This window comes from Oncorhynchus gorbuscha, linkage group LG18, assembly GCF_021184085.1.
Source record: "Oncorhynchus gorbuscha isolate QuinsamMale2020 ecotype Even-year linkage group LG18, OgorEven_v1.0, whole genome shotgun sequence".
NCBI classification, from domain to species: domain Eukaryota; kingdom Metazoa; phylum Chordata; class Actinopteri; order Salmoniformes; family Salmonidae; genus Oncorhynchus; species Oncorhynchus gorbuscha.
The window spans coordinates 33,761,293-33,780,831 of NC_060190.1; positions in this window are offsets into that span (position 1 = coordinate 33,761,293).

Here is a 19,539-nt window from a genome sequence, read left to right on the forward strand (position 1 = left end):
TAAAGCTTGGTCGCAAATGGGTCTTCCAAATGGACAATGACCCCAAGCATACTTCCAAAGTTGTGTAAAAATGGCTTAAGGACAACAAGTTAAACCATTTAAATGCAATGCTACCAAATACTAATTGGAGTGTAAACTAAACCTCTGACCCACTGGGAATGTGATGAAAGAAATAAAAGCTGAAATAAATAAATCTCTACTATTATTCTGACATTTCACATTCTTAAAATTAAGTGGTGATCCTAACTGACCTAAAACAGATATTATTTACAAGGATTACATGTCAGGAATTGTGAAAAACTGAATTTAAATCTATTTGGCTAAGATGCATGTAAACTTCCAACTTCAACTGTAGTTAGCTAGCTAACATACTGCTCTAATGATATGCTATGTGGTTTGTAAGGACAGCATAGCTAACAAATTGTCAGCCAACATAACATGTAAGGTAACTTATTTGAAAAGTCATTACTTTATTACATTGGTCGTGATAGTTTTTTTCACACCTAGCTCTGCTATTAGACTATTCTTTAGTAAAGGTTGAATAGTCTATTGTTCAGCTATTAGCCCCTCGTTCCTCGCCCTCTTCCACACGTCATCATTCTGCGCCTGAGTTGCTCGCTAGTGGACGTGCTGGCAGGCTTATGGCAGCACCTTCGGTTGTGCGTCAAGAATTATGCATACAGTATCAAGTTTGTATGAAAGTGTGGTTATTCACAGGCAAATTGTTATATGCTATGGAGGTACATTTGTGTCTTTTTGTAGAGAGCAAAACTTTATATTTTCAATAAAAAAATAATTGTTCTGAAAGCGAATTTTTTCAGACACAAAGGAAGGCATAGCGGACACCTACGAAGAAGGACTATGTGATGAGGGCATCTCAGGTAAGCGGCACTGGGCATTCTTCCATCCAATTTTTACATGATTCAACTTTTTCACTTGAATTAAGCAACATAATGTGGACACCAGGTGAGACCACACACACAATAACAGTCGCTCTCCTTCACTTCATCCCTCTCCCGCTTCTCCCTAAATCCTCTAGGTTATATCAGCTGTGTTGGTGAACCCCTCCCGCATCTGAACTGGCTGACACAGAGAGCACAGCATGATCATAGGTGTGAGGTCACTTGGTTGGATTAACAGGAAGTATTATTAAATAGATGCTTTACATTAAAATACAGATAGAGAGGTATGTTTTGATGTGAGAGAGGAAGCCAGTCCCGTCATCGCCACCTCACCCGATAACCTTTGGGCCAACTGGGGGCCCAAGGCTGGCTAGAGACACTGTATATGTATAATGTATATTGTGATGAACTGAGAGAATATTAGGGTAGCACTGTAATTCATTAATCATAGCCTGTCTGCCTTTGTTCTTGTCTATTTCCCTTTCTGTCTTCTACACCTCTCTCCCACCTCGTCTTTCTTCCTCGTTTTATAATGCACACCATATGTGCATTGAAGTACAGATTGAACTTGTATTTATAATATAATATTACAATTATCATAATTATAATGCATGTATTATGTATTTATAACACCTGGATAATGAACATCTTTCAATAAAGAGTTTCAGGATCTCCACTGGTTGAAATTAAGTATCTCATTGAAATACTATCCTGTGTCCTCGGATTAATGCAGATAGAGTTCGATATGCATTGGTTTTTTTCTGCATATATGAATTAAATATCAGCCTTTACTAAAATCATGCTTCTAGTCTATTGCATTGTTAAAATGTGTAATCATTGAAGTCCCAGGAGCGGTAAACACTGTTGAAGTGTATAATTGTAATACATACATGCAGACACAGCCTAATTCAAAGAACGGTGTTTGATACACCTGGTATGACAGAAAAATTGTCTCTCAGAGATTCATACCTGAACCGCACCTTTATTTGCTAGGAAGAGTACATGATCAGTCAATATATTCAATGTACCGGCTACACTGTGGGGAACTCATGCGTGGTAATAACTACAGTACATGTATATAGGACTTGCATCCTTGACGCAATAAAGTTATTATATTCTACTCAATCCATAGGCTTCATCAATGCCATTTAGACTTAAAGTTGATACAACAACTGTAATAGCTGAGGTTCATAGATTGGTATGAATATTAGTTCAGACCCTAACGTTGGAGGGTCCATACACAGATAGGCTACATACTGTAGCTAGCTACACATCCATAGGCATACAGTTATTTTTATCCTCCACTACACAATAAGCAAGTAAATAGTTAGCTAGCTGTGTTACTTCAGCTGCATTGCATGGCAAGCTTACACAATTGTACATTCAATTTGCAGTAAATGCTTTAGCTAGCAAGATTCTTTACATCCACTGTTTCACAAGATGACAGCCTGGTTTGCTGGTTTTCTCAGGAGTCCCTAAAACATTAAACAACATTAATTACAATGTCATACTCATGTCATAATGCCATGGTTAAGAGTGTTGGGCCAGTAACAGAAAGGTTGCTAGATCGAATCCCCGAGCTGACAAGGTAAAAATCTATCATTCTGCCCCTTAACAAGGCAGTTAACACACTGTTCCTAGCCCGTCATTGTCAATAAGAATTTGTTCTTAACTGACATGCCAAGTTAAATAAAAGATAAATAAATAGCTAGCTGGCTAATGTTAGCTAGTCAGTCAACTTGCTAAATCACGATTTTCATTAATTAACTTTATGACAAAAAACTATACACAATCGTTTGTCTCTACATTAATTAACATATTCCTCTCCATTGTATATTTTTATCTAGACTTGTTATGATATAATAATTACTTACATTTGCTTCCCCCGTAATGTTTTGTCAGCCATCTTTGCTGAAGAAAGTCACCAGGGACGGGTGGCTCATGTCATATTCATCATTGGAACCACTCGATATGATTGGTCATATAATAACCTTGGAACCCAAATGCATAATGGGTGCTCTAACTCCTCGCTGCGGTGGTCTGGAGCAATGAAGCCGTGATGCTGGGTACCTCTAAGTCCCGCGGTGTTTTAGAATACTGACTGTCCAAACAGAAAGTTACAAGTGACCAAATCAGATGTGCGTGTTCAGACAACAGTCATTTGCTGACATGGCTACGTTCATTGCCATAGTAACAATAGGTGTGTGCGCAGTGGTGTAGGCTGATTAGTGGTGGTGCTCCTGCTTCCTATCACTCAGATGTTATGTAGATAGCTAAGGTGACAATGCCGGCCAGGGATGTTTCCCAGCTGATTTGAATGTTCATAATCATAGTTTAAAACCTCTTTGGGATATGTGGGATGGTCGTGACCCACTTGGCCAAAAGCCAGAGAAAATGCAAAGCGCCAAATTCAAATAAATTCCTAAAAATCTAACTTTCATGAAATCACACATGTAAGATACCAAATTAAAGCTACACAGTGTTGTGAATCCAGCCAACATGTCAGATTTCAAAAAGGCTTTTTGCCAAAAGCAAACGATGCTATCTGAGGATAGCATAAGAGAGAAAGAGAGAACATTTCAACACTGCAGGCGCGACACAAAACGCAGAATAAAAATATAAATCATGCCTTACCTTTGACGAGCTTCTTCTGTTGGTACTCCAATATGTCCCATAAACATCACAAATGGCCCTTTTGTTCGATTAATTCCGTCGATATATATCCAAAATGTCCATTTATTTGGCGCGTTTGATCCAGAAAAACACTGGTTCCAACTTGCGCAGAGTTTTCTATCCAAATCCAAATACTAATAATATGCATTACTTATCTTCTGGGGATGAGTAGCAGGCAGTTGAAATTGGGCATGCTTTTCATCCAAAATTCCAAATGCTGCCCCCTATCCTAGAGAAGTTAAGAACACTTTTAAAGCCTCAAAAGAATATGATGGTCCAACTTTCAAAACAATATTTTTTTGGATAGCCACAGCAGTCAACTAGCTAGCTAGGTGGCTGTTTAGCTTTCTAGCACATTTACTCATTTGTTTGTAAACAATTACCAAGCTAGCTATTAAGAACAGTTCTTGGAAAACGGTCAACTGTGTAGCTAGCAAGCAAAAAGACACTCAAAATAATAGCCTAAAAACCACTCGAGGGCAAAAAAAATAGATTTAACCTTTCAGGCATGTCACATAGCGAGGAATCCAATATCTGATTCTATGTGCTGTTTGGATGTTCAGACTGCAGGAAAAAGAACAGATTTGAATCGGACAGGCACATTTTAAATTTGAGTCACTTCAAACTGCCAGTGTGAACAAGGCTTTAGTGGCCACTCAAAGAGTGTGTCCAGCAGACTGAGTGGACTATTCTTACTTAAATACACAGGTGCAGCAGTCATACTTTGTCATGTTTGTCATTTATTATCATGTCTTGTCCCTGTGCTCCCCATTCTGTTCGTTTCCCTCTGCTGGTCTTATTGGGTTCTTTCCCTCTTTCTATCCCTCTCTCTCCCCCTCCCCCCTCTCACTCTCTCGCTCTCTCTTCTCTCTATCGTTCCGTTCCTGCTCCCAGCTGTTCCTATTCCCCTAATCATCATTTAGTCTTCCCACACCTGTTCCCGATCCTTTCCCCTGATTAGAGTCCCTATTTATTCCTTTGTGTTCCGTTCCTGTCCCGTCGGTTCCTTGTTTAGTATTCACCGTGCTGTGATTGTGTTTCGCCCTGTCCTGTCGTGTTTTTTGCCTTCATCAGATGCTGCGTGTGAGCAGGTGTCTCTGTCAACTACGGCCTGCGCCTACCCGAAGCGACCTGCAGTCTGTGGCCGCTTCTCTTGTTATTCCCCTCTACAGACTAGAGGATTTCTGTTATTCCCTGTTTGGACTTGAATAAACTCTGTTTCTGTTAAGTCGCTTTTGGGTCCTCTATCACCAGCATGACAGAAGGAACCGACCAAGGAATGGACCCAGCGACTTCAGACGCTTGTTACACTGCCGTCAAGATCCAAGGAGCCATGCTCGGCAGACACGAGCAGGAATTGTCTGCTGCTCGCCATGCCGTGGAGAACCTGGCCGCTCAGGTTTCCGACCTCTCTGGACAGTTCCAGAGTCTACGTCTCGTGCCACCTGTTACTTCCTGGCCTGCCGAGCCTCCAGAACCTAGGGTTAATAACCCACCTTGCTACTCCGGGCAGCCCACTGAGTGCCGCTCCTTTCTCACGCAGTGTGAGATTGTGTTCTCTCTCCAACCCAACACATACTCTAGAGAGAGAGCTCGGGTTGCTTACGTCATTTCACTCCTTACTGGCCGGGCTCGAGAATGGGGCACAGCTATCTGGGAGGCAAGGGCTGATTGCTCTAACAAGTTCCAGAACTTTAAAGAGGAGATGATTCGGGTTTTTGACCGTTCAGTTTTTGGTAGGGAGGCTTCTAGGGCCCTGGCTTCCTTATGCCAAGGTGAACGGTCCATAACGGATTATTCTATTGAGTTTCGCACTCTTGCTGCCTCTAGTGAGTGGAACGAGCCGGCGCTGCTCGCTCGTTTTCTGGAGGGACTCCACGCAGTGGTTAAGGATGAGATTCTCTCCCGGGAGGTTCCTTCAGATGTGGACTCTTTGATTGCTCTCGCCATCCGCATAGAACGACGGGTAGATCTTCGTCACCGGGCTCGTGGAAGAGAGCTCGCATCAACGGTGTTTCCCTGCTCCGCATCACAACCATCTCCCTCCTCTGGCTTTGAGACTGAGCCCATGCAGCTGGGAGGGATTCGCATCTCGACTAAGGAGAGGGAACGGAGGATCACCAACCGCCTGTGCCTCTATTGCGGAGTTGCTGGACATTTTGTTAATTCATGTCCAGTAAGAGGCCAGAGCCCATCAGTAAGCGGAGGGCTACTGGTGAGCGCTACTACTCAGGTCTCTTCATCTAGATCTTGTACTACTATGTCGGTCCATCTACGCTGGACCGGTTCGGGTGCTACATGCAGTGCCTTGATTGACTCTGGGGCTGAGGGTTGTTTCATGGACGAAGCATGGGTTCGGAAACATAACATTCCTTTCAGACCGTTAGACAAGCCTACGCCCATGTTTGCCTTAGATGGTAGTCATCTTCCCAGTATCAAATTTGAGACACTACCTTTAACTCTCACAGTATCTGGTAACCACAGTGAGACTATTTCTTTTTTGATTTTCCGTTCACCGTTTACACCTGTTGTTTTGGGTCATCCCTGGCTAGTATGTCATAATCCTTCTATTAATTGGTCTAGTAATTCTATCCTATCCTGGAACGTTTCTTGTCATGTGAAGTGTTTAATGTCTGCCATCCCTCCCGTTTCTTCTGTCCCTACTTCTCAGGAGGAACCTGGCGATTTGACAGGAGTGCCGGAGGAATATCATGATCTGCGCACGGTCTTCAGTCGGTCCCGAGCCAACTCCCTTCCTCCTCACCGGTCGTATGATTGTAGTATTGATCTCCTTCCGGGGACCACTCCTCCTCGAGGTAGACTATACTCTCTGTCGGCTCCCGAACGTAAGGCTCTCGAGGATTATTTGTCTGTGTCTCTTGACGCCGGTACCATAGTGCCTTCTTCTTCTCCGGCCGGGGCGGGGTTCTTTTTGTTAAGAAGAAGGACGGTACTCTGCGCCCCTGCGTGGATTATCGAGGGCTGAATGACATAACGGTTAAGAATCGTTATCCGCTTCCCCTTATGTCATCAGCCTTCGAGATTCTGCAGGGAGCCAGGTGCTTTACTAAGTTGGACCTTCGTAACGCTTACCATCTCGTGCGCATCAGAGAGGGGGACGAGTGGAAAACGGCGTTTAACACTCCGTTAGGGCATTTTGAGTACCGGGTTCTGCCGTTCGGTCTCGCCAATGCGCCAGCTGTTTTTCAGGCATTAGTTAATGATGTTCTGAGAGACATGCTGAACATCTTTGTTTTTGTCTATCTTGACGATATCCTGATTTTTTCTCCGTCACTCGAGATTCATGTTCAGCACGTTCGACGTGTTCTACAGCGCCTTTTAGAGAATTGTCTCTACGTAAAGTCTGAGAAGTGCTCTTTTCATGTCTCCTCCGTTACTTTTCTCGGTTCCGTTATTTCCGCTGAAGGCATTCAGATGGATTCCGCTAAGGTCCAAGCTGTCAGTGATTGGCCCGTTCCAAGGTCACGTGTCGAGTTGCAGCGCTTTTTAGGTTTCGCTAATTTCTATCGGCGTTTCATTCGTAATTTCGGTCAAGTTGCTGCTCCTCTCACAGCTCTTACTTCTGTCAAGACGTGTTTTAAGTGGTCCGGTTCCGCCCAGGGAGCTTTTGATCTTCTAAAAGAACGTTTTACGTCCGCTCCTATCCTCGTTACTCCTGACGTCACTAGACAATTCATTGTCGAGGTTGACGCTTCAGAGGTAGGCGTGGGAGCCATTCTATCCCAGCGCTTCCAGTCTGACGATAAGGTTCATCCTTGCGCTTATTTTTCTCATCGCCTGTCGCCATCTGAGCGCAACTATGATGTGGGTAACCGTGAACTGCTCGCCATCCGCTTAGCCCTAGGCGAATGGCGACAGTGGTTGGAGGGCGACCGTTCCTTTTGTCGTTTGGACAGACCATAAGAACCTTGAGTACATCCGTTCTGCCAAACGACTTAATGCCCGTCAAGCTCGTTGGGCGTTGTTTTTCGCTCGTTTCGAGTTTGTGATTTCTTACCGTCCGGGTAGCAAGAACACCAAGCCTGATGCCTTATCCCGTCTGTTTAGTTCTTCTGTGGCTTCTACTGATCCCGAGGGGATTCTTCCTTATGGGCGTGTTGTCGGGTTAACAGTCTGGGGAATTGAAAGACAGGTTAAGCAAGCACTCACGCACACTGCGTCGCCGCGCGCTTGTCCTAGTAACCTCCTTTTCGTTCCTGTTTCCACTCGTCTGGCTGTTCTTCAGTGGGCTCACTCTGCCAAGTTAGCTGGTCATCCCGGTGTTCGAGGCACTCTTGCGTCTATTCGCCAGCGCTTTTGGTGGCCGACTCAGGAGCGTGACACGCGCCGTTTCGTGGCTGCTTGTTCGGACTGCGCGCAGACTAAGTCGGGTAACTCTCCTCCTGCCGGTCGTCTCAGACCGCTCCCCATTCCTTCTCGACCATGGTCTCACATCGCCTTAGGCTTCACTACCGGTCTGCCTTTGTCTGCGGGGAGGACTGTGAGAGCCGCCAATAAACGCAGGATTAAGAGTCCAAGGTATTGTTGCGGCCAGAGAGTGTGGCTTTCCACTCGCAACCTTCCTCTTACGACAGCTTCTCGTAAGTTGACTCCGCGGTTCATTGGTCCGTTCCGTGTCTCCCAGGTCGTCAATCCTGTCACTGTGCGACTGCTTCTTCCGCGACATCTTCGTCGCGTCCATCCTGTCTTCCATGTCTCCTGTGTTAAGCCCTTTCTTCGCACCCCGTTCGTCTTCCCTCCCCCTCCCGTCCTTGTCGAGAGCGCACCTATTTACAAGGTACATAAGATCATGGACATGCGTTCTCGGGGACGGGGTCACCAATACTTAGTGGATTGGGAGGGTTACGGTCCTGAGGAGAGGAGTTGGGTTCCGTCTCGGGACGTGCTGGACCGTTCACTCATCGATGATTTCCTCCGTTGCCGCCAGGATTCCTCCTCGAGTGCGCCAGGAGGCGCTCGGTGAGTGGGGGGGTACTGTCATGTTTGTCATTTATTATCATGTCTTGTCCCTGTGCTCCCCATTCTGTTCGTTTCCCTCTGCTGGTCTTATTGGGTTCTTTCCCTCTTTCTATCCCTCTCTCTCCCCCTCCCCCTCTCACTCTCTCGCTCTCTCTTCTCTCTATCGTTCCGTTCCTGCTCCCAGCTGTTCCTATTCCCCTAATCATCATTTAGTCTTCCCACACCTGTTCCCGATCCTTTCCCCTGATTAGAGTCCCTATTTATTCCTTTGTGTTCCGTTCCTGTCCCGTCGGTTCCTTGTTTAGTATTCACCGTGCTGTGATTGTGTTTCGCCCTGTCCTGTCGTGTTTTTTGCCTTCATCAGATGCTGCGTGTGAGCAGGTGTCTCTGTCAACTACGGCCTGCGCCTACCCGAAGCGACCTGCAGTCTGTGGCCGCTTCTCTTGTTATTCCCCTCTACAGACTAGAGGATTTCTGTTATTCCCTGTTTGGACTTGAATAAACTCTGTTTCTGTTAAGTCGCTTTTGGGTCCTCTATCACCAGCATGACATACTTACATACAGTACTGTATTATGTATATGAAGGTCAGTAATAAGACTCATGGGGTTATGATAAGGAATGCACGATAATAGACTCAGGGGTGTAGAAGCACAGAACAAAATAGGCTACGACAAGAACGAATCAGAGAACACCTCTTGAGAATTCTTCCATACAAACTCAGCAGCTTGAAAAACCATGTGACCTGGAAGCTGTTTGAGAACTCATGATGGCTGCATTTACACAGGCAGCCCAATTCTGATGTTTTTCCACTAATTGGATCTTTTTCAGAGCTGGTCTGATTGGACAAAATACCAATTAGTGAAAAAAACAAAGAATTGGGCTGCCTGTGTAAACACCACTAATGAAGGACCTATGTTTTACCTGTTTAACACACCCCATGTCACATTTCTAGAGTGATGAGACACAAATGCATAGAAAATATGCCAATTTGGAGCAGGGGCGATAGTGAGAAGAATAACTCCCTCCTAGAACAATAACAAGAGGTCCTTAAAATGCAAGTACCAGTCCCTTAAAGCCAGAGTCAGTTAGTCCCAAATAAAAACATTCTGGTTTAGTACATCGCAAAACATATAAATGAGGTTTTACAAATAAGTATAGGAGCTTGTTTACAAATTGCAGGTTAGATTTCTCCAGATAATTGTAGGAATAGGCTTATTGATCATTTATCTTGTGCACATTATATCTATTCCTCTGATCCATCCAGGAATACAGCAACACATCAACGATACATATATCTAGCTATAGTGGCAAGAAAAAGTATGTGAACCCTTAGGCTAATGACTTCTCCAAAAGCTAATTGTAGTCAGCTAACCCGGAGTCCAATCAATGAAACGAGATTGGAGATGTTGGTTAGAGCTGCCTTGTAGAAGCAGGTACCCAGGTACCCTGAGAAGCATCCCCACACATGAATGTTCTCAGGATGCTTTACTGTTGGCATGACACAGGACTGACACTTTGTCTTACATTTACATTTAAGTCATTTAGCAGACGCTCTTATCCAGAGCGACTTACAAATTGGTGCATTCACCTTATGACATCCAGTGGAACAGTCACTTTACAATAGTGCATCTAAATCTTAAATCTCATCTTCTCCGGACAAGTGTTTTTCTGGATGCCCCAAACAATTGAAAAGGGAATTCATCAGAGAAAATGACTTTACCCCAGTCCTCAACAGTCCAATACCTGTACCTTTTGCAGAATATCAGTCTGTCCTTGATGTTTTTCCTGGAGAAAAGTGGCTTCTTTGCTACCTTTCTTGACACCAAAAGTCTTTGCATGCAGATGCACTCACACCTGCCTGCTGCCATTCCTGAGCAAGCTCTGTACTGGTGGTGCCTTGATCCTGCAGCTGAATCACCTTTAGAAGACGGTCCTGGCGCTTGCTGGACTTTCTTGGGCACCCTGAAGTCTTCTTCACAACAATTGAACCGCTCTCCTTGAAGTTCTTTATGATACGATAAATGGTTGATTGAGGTGCAATCATACTGGCAGCAATATCCTTGCCTGTGACGCCCTTTTTCTGCAAAGCAATGATGACAGCACGTATTTCCTTGCAGGTAACCATGGTTGACAGAGGAAGAACAATGATTTCAAGCACCACCCTCCTTTTTAAGCTTCCAGTCTGTTACTCAATCAGCATGACAGAGTGATCTCCAGCCTTGTCCTCATCAACACTCACACCTGTGTTAACGAGAGAATCACTGACATGATGTCACCTGGTTCTTTTGTGGCAGGGCTGAGATGCAGTGGAAATGTTTTTGGGGGATTCAGTTCATTTGCAGAGGGCCTTTGCAATGAATTGCAATTCATCTGATGAATTGCATCAGATGAACATTGAACATAATAACATTCTGGAGTATATACAAATTGCCATTATGCAAACTGAAGCAGAAAACTTTGTGAAAATTCATATTTGTGTCATTCTCAAAACTGTATGCCTACACATTGATAGGCTATATAGTCTGTTAAAGAAAATGCACTGAAACCAAAATAGCTTTTGTTTTGATGCTCCTCTCAGCTTTGGCTTATTTTCAAGTCCTAACCCTGGAACGTGTAGCACCATAGAAAGAAGCTGGAATGATGAAAACAATGTCCAGTTCGTCTGTTCTCTTTGGTCACAATGTCATCGAACCTACAGTATCCGGGCTATAAAGAGTGTTATTGTCCTGCTGATAGGGCTAAACCTGCGGCTGGCACGGGTATTGAACCAGCATCTGCAGCAACGCAGTTTGCACTGCGATGCAGTGTCTTAGAACACCACAAGGGCGCCACAAGGGCGCTGCGTAATGTTTCCACACCCTAATTGTAGTCTAAGTTTCTATTAGAATCAAAATGTTAGTGTAACAACAGTTTTAGTAAGTAATAACTGACGAGTAGTAACAAAAAAAATGTGCGCTGCAGGACAGAAGAATAGCAATTCTTACACTATTGTTATAAATTCAATCACCTTCATCTTCATCATTCAGTTAATTGAAATTCAATTTTGAATTTGTGTACAATTATCAGTTTCAAATTTGGTTTATGTCGCCCATTCATTGTCAGTTAGAGACACAGTAGCGCCTTGGGACCCAAAATCATAAATCAGTGCTCCAACTCCCCCTTGCACTGGTCTGGAGCAATGAAGTATTGACGCAGGGTACGTACTAAACCACAAATTACCTCTAAGTCACGCAGCATAATCGCAAAACGTTTAGTTGAGCAACCACTGCATCTGTCTGCCAATTGAAGATCAATTGAGGTACTGTGGCATGACCTCGAGAACTAATACTTGGAATGTCACACCAGACATCCCAAGAATATTGCTGAACTGAAACAGTTTTGTAAAGATGAATGGTCCAGAATTCCTCCTGACCGTTGTGCAGGTCTGATCCGCAACTAAAGAAAACGTTTGGTTGAGGTTATTGCTGCCAAAGGAGGGTCGGCCAGTTATTAAACCCAAGGGTTCGCATACTTTTTACACCCTACACTGCGAATGTTTACACAGTGTTTTCAATAAAGACATGAAAACGTATAATTGTTGGTGTATTATTAGTTTAAGCTGACTATAAAATGTATTACTATTGTTTATGCAGAAATCCAGGTATTTCCAAAGGTTTCACATACTTTTTCTTGCCACTGTATATCCCTCTCATTACAAACAATACTTATTATAAATGAGAGTTGCGTGATAGAGAATAGTATTTTCATTTAGCTGAAAAATGCACGTCGTAAAGTTTAATATATATATTTTTTGTCATTTAGCAAACACTCTTATCCAGAGCAACTTACAATTAGTGCATTTATCTTAAAAAGGTCCCGAACAGTAATTCTGATTCCCATGTAAAATAGCCCTTTGAGCGACTAAAATGTCACCCATAATATTTTGGGGGGGATAGAAATGCATTGTTGTGGCTAGTTTAGTGTGAGGAAAGGTCGTACTCTACAGATGTTGTAGAACGTGAACCTGCAGGAGCTGCTTTGATGTTTGCAGATAACGACAGGGTGTTGTCCAGGGTCACGCCAAGGTGTTCTGCAAGCTCCGTTTTGTCGAGGTTAAGCTGGTGGGCCGACTTCCAAGCTGAGATGTTGCCACCTAGGTGTCAGAAACGGTATGCATAAACCTTTTTTAACCAATTCTGATGGTTGTTAAATGTGGATTTGACAATATTACCGTTATATCTACACACACGTCAACAACTCTAAATCACTTTGGCAGCACAGTAGGCATGAAGTCACTTGCCGATAATGTTGCATACAACGTTTAAAAGATCTATCATTATAATCGAAACTCATAGATGCCTTAAATTGCCCAACTTATAGGCATGCCCAATATAGGCATCTTGTTTAACAACGTGATGTTGCACTCCAAAGGGATAACTTGAATGAACCTCTTTGGGCTAGGGGGAAGTATTTTGACATCTGGATGAAAAGCGTGCCCAAAGTAAACTGCCTGTTACTCCGGCCCAGAAGCTAGGATATGCATATAATTGGTAGATTTGGATAGAAAACACAATAAAGTTTCCAAAACTGTTCAAATAATGTCTGTGAGCATAACAGAACTGAAATGGCAGGCGAAAACCCAAGGACAAACCATCCAGAAAAAAATATATTCAGCCCACCATTGATTCCAATGGCTGTCATTTTTAATATGAAGGGAGTCTCCCCGATTGCAGTTCCTAGGGCTTCCACTAGAAGTCAACAGTCTTTCTGACTTTCGTGGTGCATCTGCCTGGTTGGAAAATGTTTTTAATGCTTTTGTGTGCTGGGCGCTGTCCTCAGATAATCGCATGGTGTGCTTTCGCCGTAAAGCATTTTTTAGATCTGACAAAGCGGCTTGATTAACAAGAAGTTAAGCTTTTAACCTCTTGCTCCTACCCGACACGCAGGCGTCCCATCTAGACATCTGGAAATGCAAATGCGCTACGCTAAATGCTAATAGCACTCGTTAAAACTCAAACGTTCATTAAAATACACATGCAGGGTACTGAATTAAACTACACTCGTTGTGAATCCAGGCAACAAGTCAGATTTTTAAAATGCTTTTCGGCGAAAGCATGAGAAGCTATTATCTGATAGCATGTAACACCCCAAAAGACCCGCAGGGGACGTAAACAAAATAATTAGCATAGTCGGCGCTACACAAAACGCACAAATAAAATATAAAACATTCATTACCTTTGACCATCTTCTTTGTTGGCACTCCTAGATGTCCCATAAACATCACCATTGGGTATTTTTTTTCGATTAAATCGGTCCATATATAGCCTAGATATCGATCTATGAAGACTGTGATCAAGGGAAAAAAAAGTGTTTTATAACGTAACGTCATTTTTTAAAATTAAAAAAGTTGATGATAAACTTTAACAAAACACTTCGAAATACTTTTGTAATGCAACTTTAGGTATTAGTAAACGTTAATAAGCGATCAAATTGATCACGAGGAGATGTATATTCTATAGCTGTACGTCTGGAAATAATGTCCGGGTAAATCTCAACCAAAATATCCGGTCGGAGACCGGAAGAAAGGCGCTACCTTGTGTCCGTTTGACCAAACAAATCGTAGGCAAATGACAAGACTGTTGACATCGTGTGGAAGCTGTAGGTATTGCAACCTCGGCCCCATTTAATGTGGTTCACATTCAACAATGGGTTCTAGTGGCGCATGGATATATTTTCGCATTTTCAGTGATCAGATTTTCCTGTGCTTTTCGATGAAACGCACGTTCTGTTATAGTCACAGCCGTGATCTAACCAGTTTTATAAACGTCTGAGTGTTTTCTATCCACACATACTAATCATATGCATATACTATATTCCTGGCATGAGTAGCAGGGCACTGAAATGTTGCGAGATTTTTTACAGAATGTTCGAAAAAGTAGGGGGTAGGAGTAACAGGTTAACTAATGTATGACACTTGTATTTTCATGAATGTTAAATATGACTATTTGTGTCATTTGAATTTTGCGCTCTGCAATTTCACCGGAAGTTGTCGACGCTAGCGTCCCACTGATCCGCAAGAAGTTTTTAACATGATGTAGGTAACTAAATAATTTAACCTCTCTGAACCACCCATCCCGGATCCGGTATAATTGTCATCAGCAATGCTGAATAGCATAGCGCCACTGTCAAATAATATTACTAGAAAATATTCATATTCATGAAATCACAAGTGCAATATTGCAAATCACAGTTTAGCCTTTTGTTAATCCACCTGTCGTCTTGGTTTGTGAAATTATGCTTCACAGTGAAAGCAATACAAGCGTTTGTGTAAATGTATCGATCGCTCAACAAAACAATAAGTACAGTTAGCATCAGGTAACTTGGTCACGAAAATCAGAAAAGCAATCAAATTCATCATTTACCTTTGATGATCTTCGGATGTTTTCACTCACGAGACTCCCAATTAGACAACAAATGTTCCTCTCGTTCCATAAAGATATTTTTTATATCCAAATACCTCCGTTAGTTTGGTGCGTTATGCCCAAGAATCCCCCGGAAAGAGCGGTCACGACAACGCAGACAAAAATTCCAAATGATATCCATAATGTCCACAGAAAAATGTCAAAAGTTTTTTATAATCAATCCTCAGGGTGTTTTCAAATATCATTTCGATAATATATCAAACGGGACAGTTGGCTTTTCACTAGGACCGGGAGTAACAATGGCCGCCTTTCTCTTTTGCGCACAACTCACTCTGAGAGCCCCCACCTATCCACTTGCGCAATGTGGTCGTTCACACTCATTCTTCCAAATAAAAGCCTGAAACTATGTCTAAAGGCTGTTGACACCTTAGGGAAGCCATAGAAAAAGGAATATGGTTGATATCCTTTTAAATGGGCAATAGGGATGCATAACAACAGAGGTTACAAAAACAGGGCACTTCCTGATTGGATTTTCCTTAGGTTTTAGCCTGCAATATCAGTTCTGTTTAACTCACAGACACAATTTTGACAGTTTTGGAAACTTTAGAGGGTTTTCTATCCTAATCTGTTTATATGCATATTCTAGCATCTGGTCCTAAGATATAGGCCGTTTACTTTGGGAACGTTATTTTTCCAAACCTAAAAATAGTCCCCACTAGCTTCAAGAGGTTAATGAAAAACTTGATTATTTATTATCCTCATAAGTACAAGTATTTAGGCATATCATGTGAAACAGGCCTCATCACTGTCAAAAGCACAAGAGCTAGCGTTGCATGGATTGATCATATAGAAATATCAAAACTTTATTTTAATAACCACTGCATTTTTATATTATGAAGTCACCTGCTGGTTACTCTTAGCTGGTTAGGACAGCTCATGGGGTCTACTAAATATCTGTCGACTAGGTGGGACTAAATAACTAGAGGACTCATACTGCATAGCTTTAATTTTTACCCAGAATAGGAGTAAAATGTCTCTATTCTCAGCACTTAACCAATTTCCTACTCTGAGACACTTACTGGATACGGGCCCTGGTCTTTTGGAGTTTTTTGAAATTATATTTTTTTATTCAAAATCAGTTTAAAGGCTTCCACCCATGTCTGTGTTGGCTATCAGCATGGCATGAGGTCATGCACCTGTGCATAATTGGGGACCTGCGCATAATCACCCACATCTGGCAGCGTTTTTCTACAACCGTTTTGGCTGACGCAGCCCCTTCAAGCAAGATATTTAATATGCTTCACTAATCACCCCAGAGAGCGCAGGGGAAGGCCCTGCCGGTGCCCTTTCGCTTGAAATGAGTGTCATATCTCACTTTGTTATTGCTCAGATATAAACCCCCCAACTCCGGCCTCCCAAGCACCAGCCTACCTGAAACTAGTTTTGCTGTGCTATACATATGGTGCTTCACATATGGAGGAGAGCCCAGCTAGTGTTTTTCCTTTATTTTAGTAACATTAGATCTGAAACAACTGCATGGGTTTTGGGGGCTCTAGCAGTGAGAGGCTGTAATATACCTGGCAGTGTGGATGATTACAAACATTTGCAGTAGGCTCATCCCTAAGTCTGAATCCAAAACAAAAAGAAGCTCTGCTTCTACAAAACAGCCTGTGCCTTGCACTAGTGTGTAGCTCCATTCTACAGGTAAAGAACAGAATATGCATCGGCAAAACCATTCGCTCAGTGCCATGTTCCCCACAGTGTTAACAAGGGGTCCCTTCATTCTAGGAACCCTCTCCTCTGGAGTTATATAGGCTTGCCCCGGTGGTGCCCTCAGGACAGTTGGGTGGAAGACCAGGAAAATGAGGCCAGATTGGGGCACTGCCACGCGGGACTCGGGCAGCCAGGGCTCAGGAGTGGTTAAGCTCTAGGAGAAGGCAAAGGACTGAGCTTCCAGCGAGGGCCCAGCTCTTGCAGTCATCATCGTTTGAGTTCTCATTCCCCCACCGGTGTCGAGAATGAGGTCACGTCAACGGGCATTTACATCCCTCCACGGAAAACAGGTTTTAACCAGGCCTGTTTGGGTGACAGAAGCATGGAGCACGGAGATCTTTGACGTAAGGTGTTCCTGGCGTGGTATGGAACTTCCATGTACAATAGTGTAGGCCTATACACAGGTCGCACAGAGCTGCTTCATGTTTCAGGATGGAGCTTATAAAGGAGAGGTGTTAGTTACCCAGTGCTTAATTTGAGCCGGATCCTGCCAGGACTCTCCATTTTGATCTTTTTCGTTCCAGAACCTATTTGGCCGGATCTGGAACCTCATGGCATGAAAACTAATTTCCACATTTTGCAAATTAAAAATTCTAATAAAACGATGAAAGTTAATTGGATAATTATAATTGTGGCCTATTTTATAATTCCACTGTCCCTCCGAAAAAACTTAATGTGAGAAAGCAGATACACTTTTTTAAGGGCAACACTGTGTTTGAGACCAACACGTGGCCATGTGAAAAGCACACCTGTATCTCACAGAACTAGAATGATATTGACTTTATATGGCCTCTCACCCTCTCTCTGCTCTGATATAAATGAGCCAGCAACTCTCATCTCTCTAGCATTGCACTTTACCATTTATTTACTTATAGAATCATAGCCACTTGAAGGGTTCTGGAGGAGGAGTTGCAGCACCCCTGATAAATGTAAATATATTTGCCAAAGTTATTCTATAACTGCTCTCTGTTCAGGACAGAAATGAAATAATTCAGAATAGCCTATGACATCATGAGAAGGCCTATAATTTAGCACATAGGTGAAGTGAAATAGCTTCTTTAGTACAATAGCCAAGCTGTCAATGGTGTGTAGCCCAATAACAAGGCATAGCCTATAGTCTGGAATGCATGGCAAATCTGTCAGTGAAGAGGATGCAGACAAAAGTTTTCACAATATTTAAAATACAATCATGGGAAAACCCTGCTGAAAAGATAATACTAATCAGTCTACCTTAGGATCCAAAATAATTGATAAACTTCCAAATAATGTTTTACCTAGTAAAACAAGAGAAAGATTCGCTTTTGGCACAACCGCATTGGCCATCACCGGCGAGTGAAATGCACATCACCGGCGAGTGAAATGCACATCATTGTGTGAGTCAGTGAAATTGGAAAGCATTTTTAGGACAATGATTTCCACTTCATATTGTAGCCTACAATACGAGTCTCCACACACCGAGACAATTGATGGATTCAAGACAAGGTTGTTTTTATTGAGCTCAGATTCTCAGTTTGTCAGTGTCAAAGTAGCCTGTCATTTCGATCATTTGTGCAGTAATAAAAACGATTCTGCCAAAGTCTCCAGTCATTTGTATGTAGAATTTATAAAAAGCCACAAAAAAACCTGAACCCTAGGCTACAAAAAAATATCCCCATGTGTGTAACTTCTGTAAATGCCTACTATTCTGCTCTATGCAAATGCGATGATATGCATGCTATGCTTCCAGGGTAGGCAATTTTGGGGACTCACCATGTTTCATCAAAATGTACAGCTGTGTGTCGTTCGCATAGCAATGAAAGTTGACATTGTGTTTCCGAATGACATCCCCAAGAGGTAGAATATATAGTGAAAACAATAGTGGTGCTAAAATGGAACCTTGAGGAATGCCGAAAAATACAATTGATTTGTCAGAGGACAAACCATACACAGAGACGAACTGACATATTTCCGACAGAGAAGATATATACCAAGCAAGAACCTGTCCCTGTAGACCAATTAGAGTTTCTAATCTCTTCAAAAGAATGCAGTGATCGATAGTGTCAAAAGCAGAACTAAGGTCTAGGAGCACGAGGACAGATTCAGAGCCTTAGTCTGACGCCATTAAAAGGTAATTTACCACCTTCACAAATGCAGTCTCAGCGCTTTGATTTTATTTTATTTATTTTTTATTTCACCTTTATTTAACCAGGTAGGCTAGTTGAGAACAAGTTCTCATTTGCAACTGCGACCTGGCCAAGATAAAGCATTGCAGTGTGAACAGACAACAGAGTTACACATGGAGTAAACAATTAACAAGTCAATAACACAGTAGAAAAAAAGGGGAGTCTATATACAATGTGTGCAAAAGGCATGAGGAGGTAGGCGAATAATTACAATTTTGCAGATTAACACTGGAGTGATAAATGATCAGATGGTCATGTACAGGTAGAGATATTGGTGTGCAAAAGAGCAGAAAAGAAAATAAATAAAAACAGTGTGGGGATGAGGTAGGTGAAAATGGGTGGGCTATTTACGAATAGACTATGTACAGCTGCAGCGATCGGTTAGCTGCTCAGATAGCTGATGTTTGAAGTTGGTGAGGGAGATAAAAGTCTCCAACTTCAGCGATTTTTGCAATTCGTTCCAGTCACAGGCAGCAGAGTACTGGAACGAAAGGCGGCCAAATGAGGTGTTGGCTTTAGGGATGATCAATGAGATACACCTGCTGGAGCGCGTGCTACGGATGGGTGTTGTCATCGTGACCAGTGAACAGAGATAAGGCGGAGCTTTACCTAGCATGGACTTGTAGATGACCTGGAGCCAGTGGGTC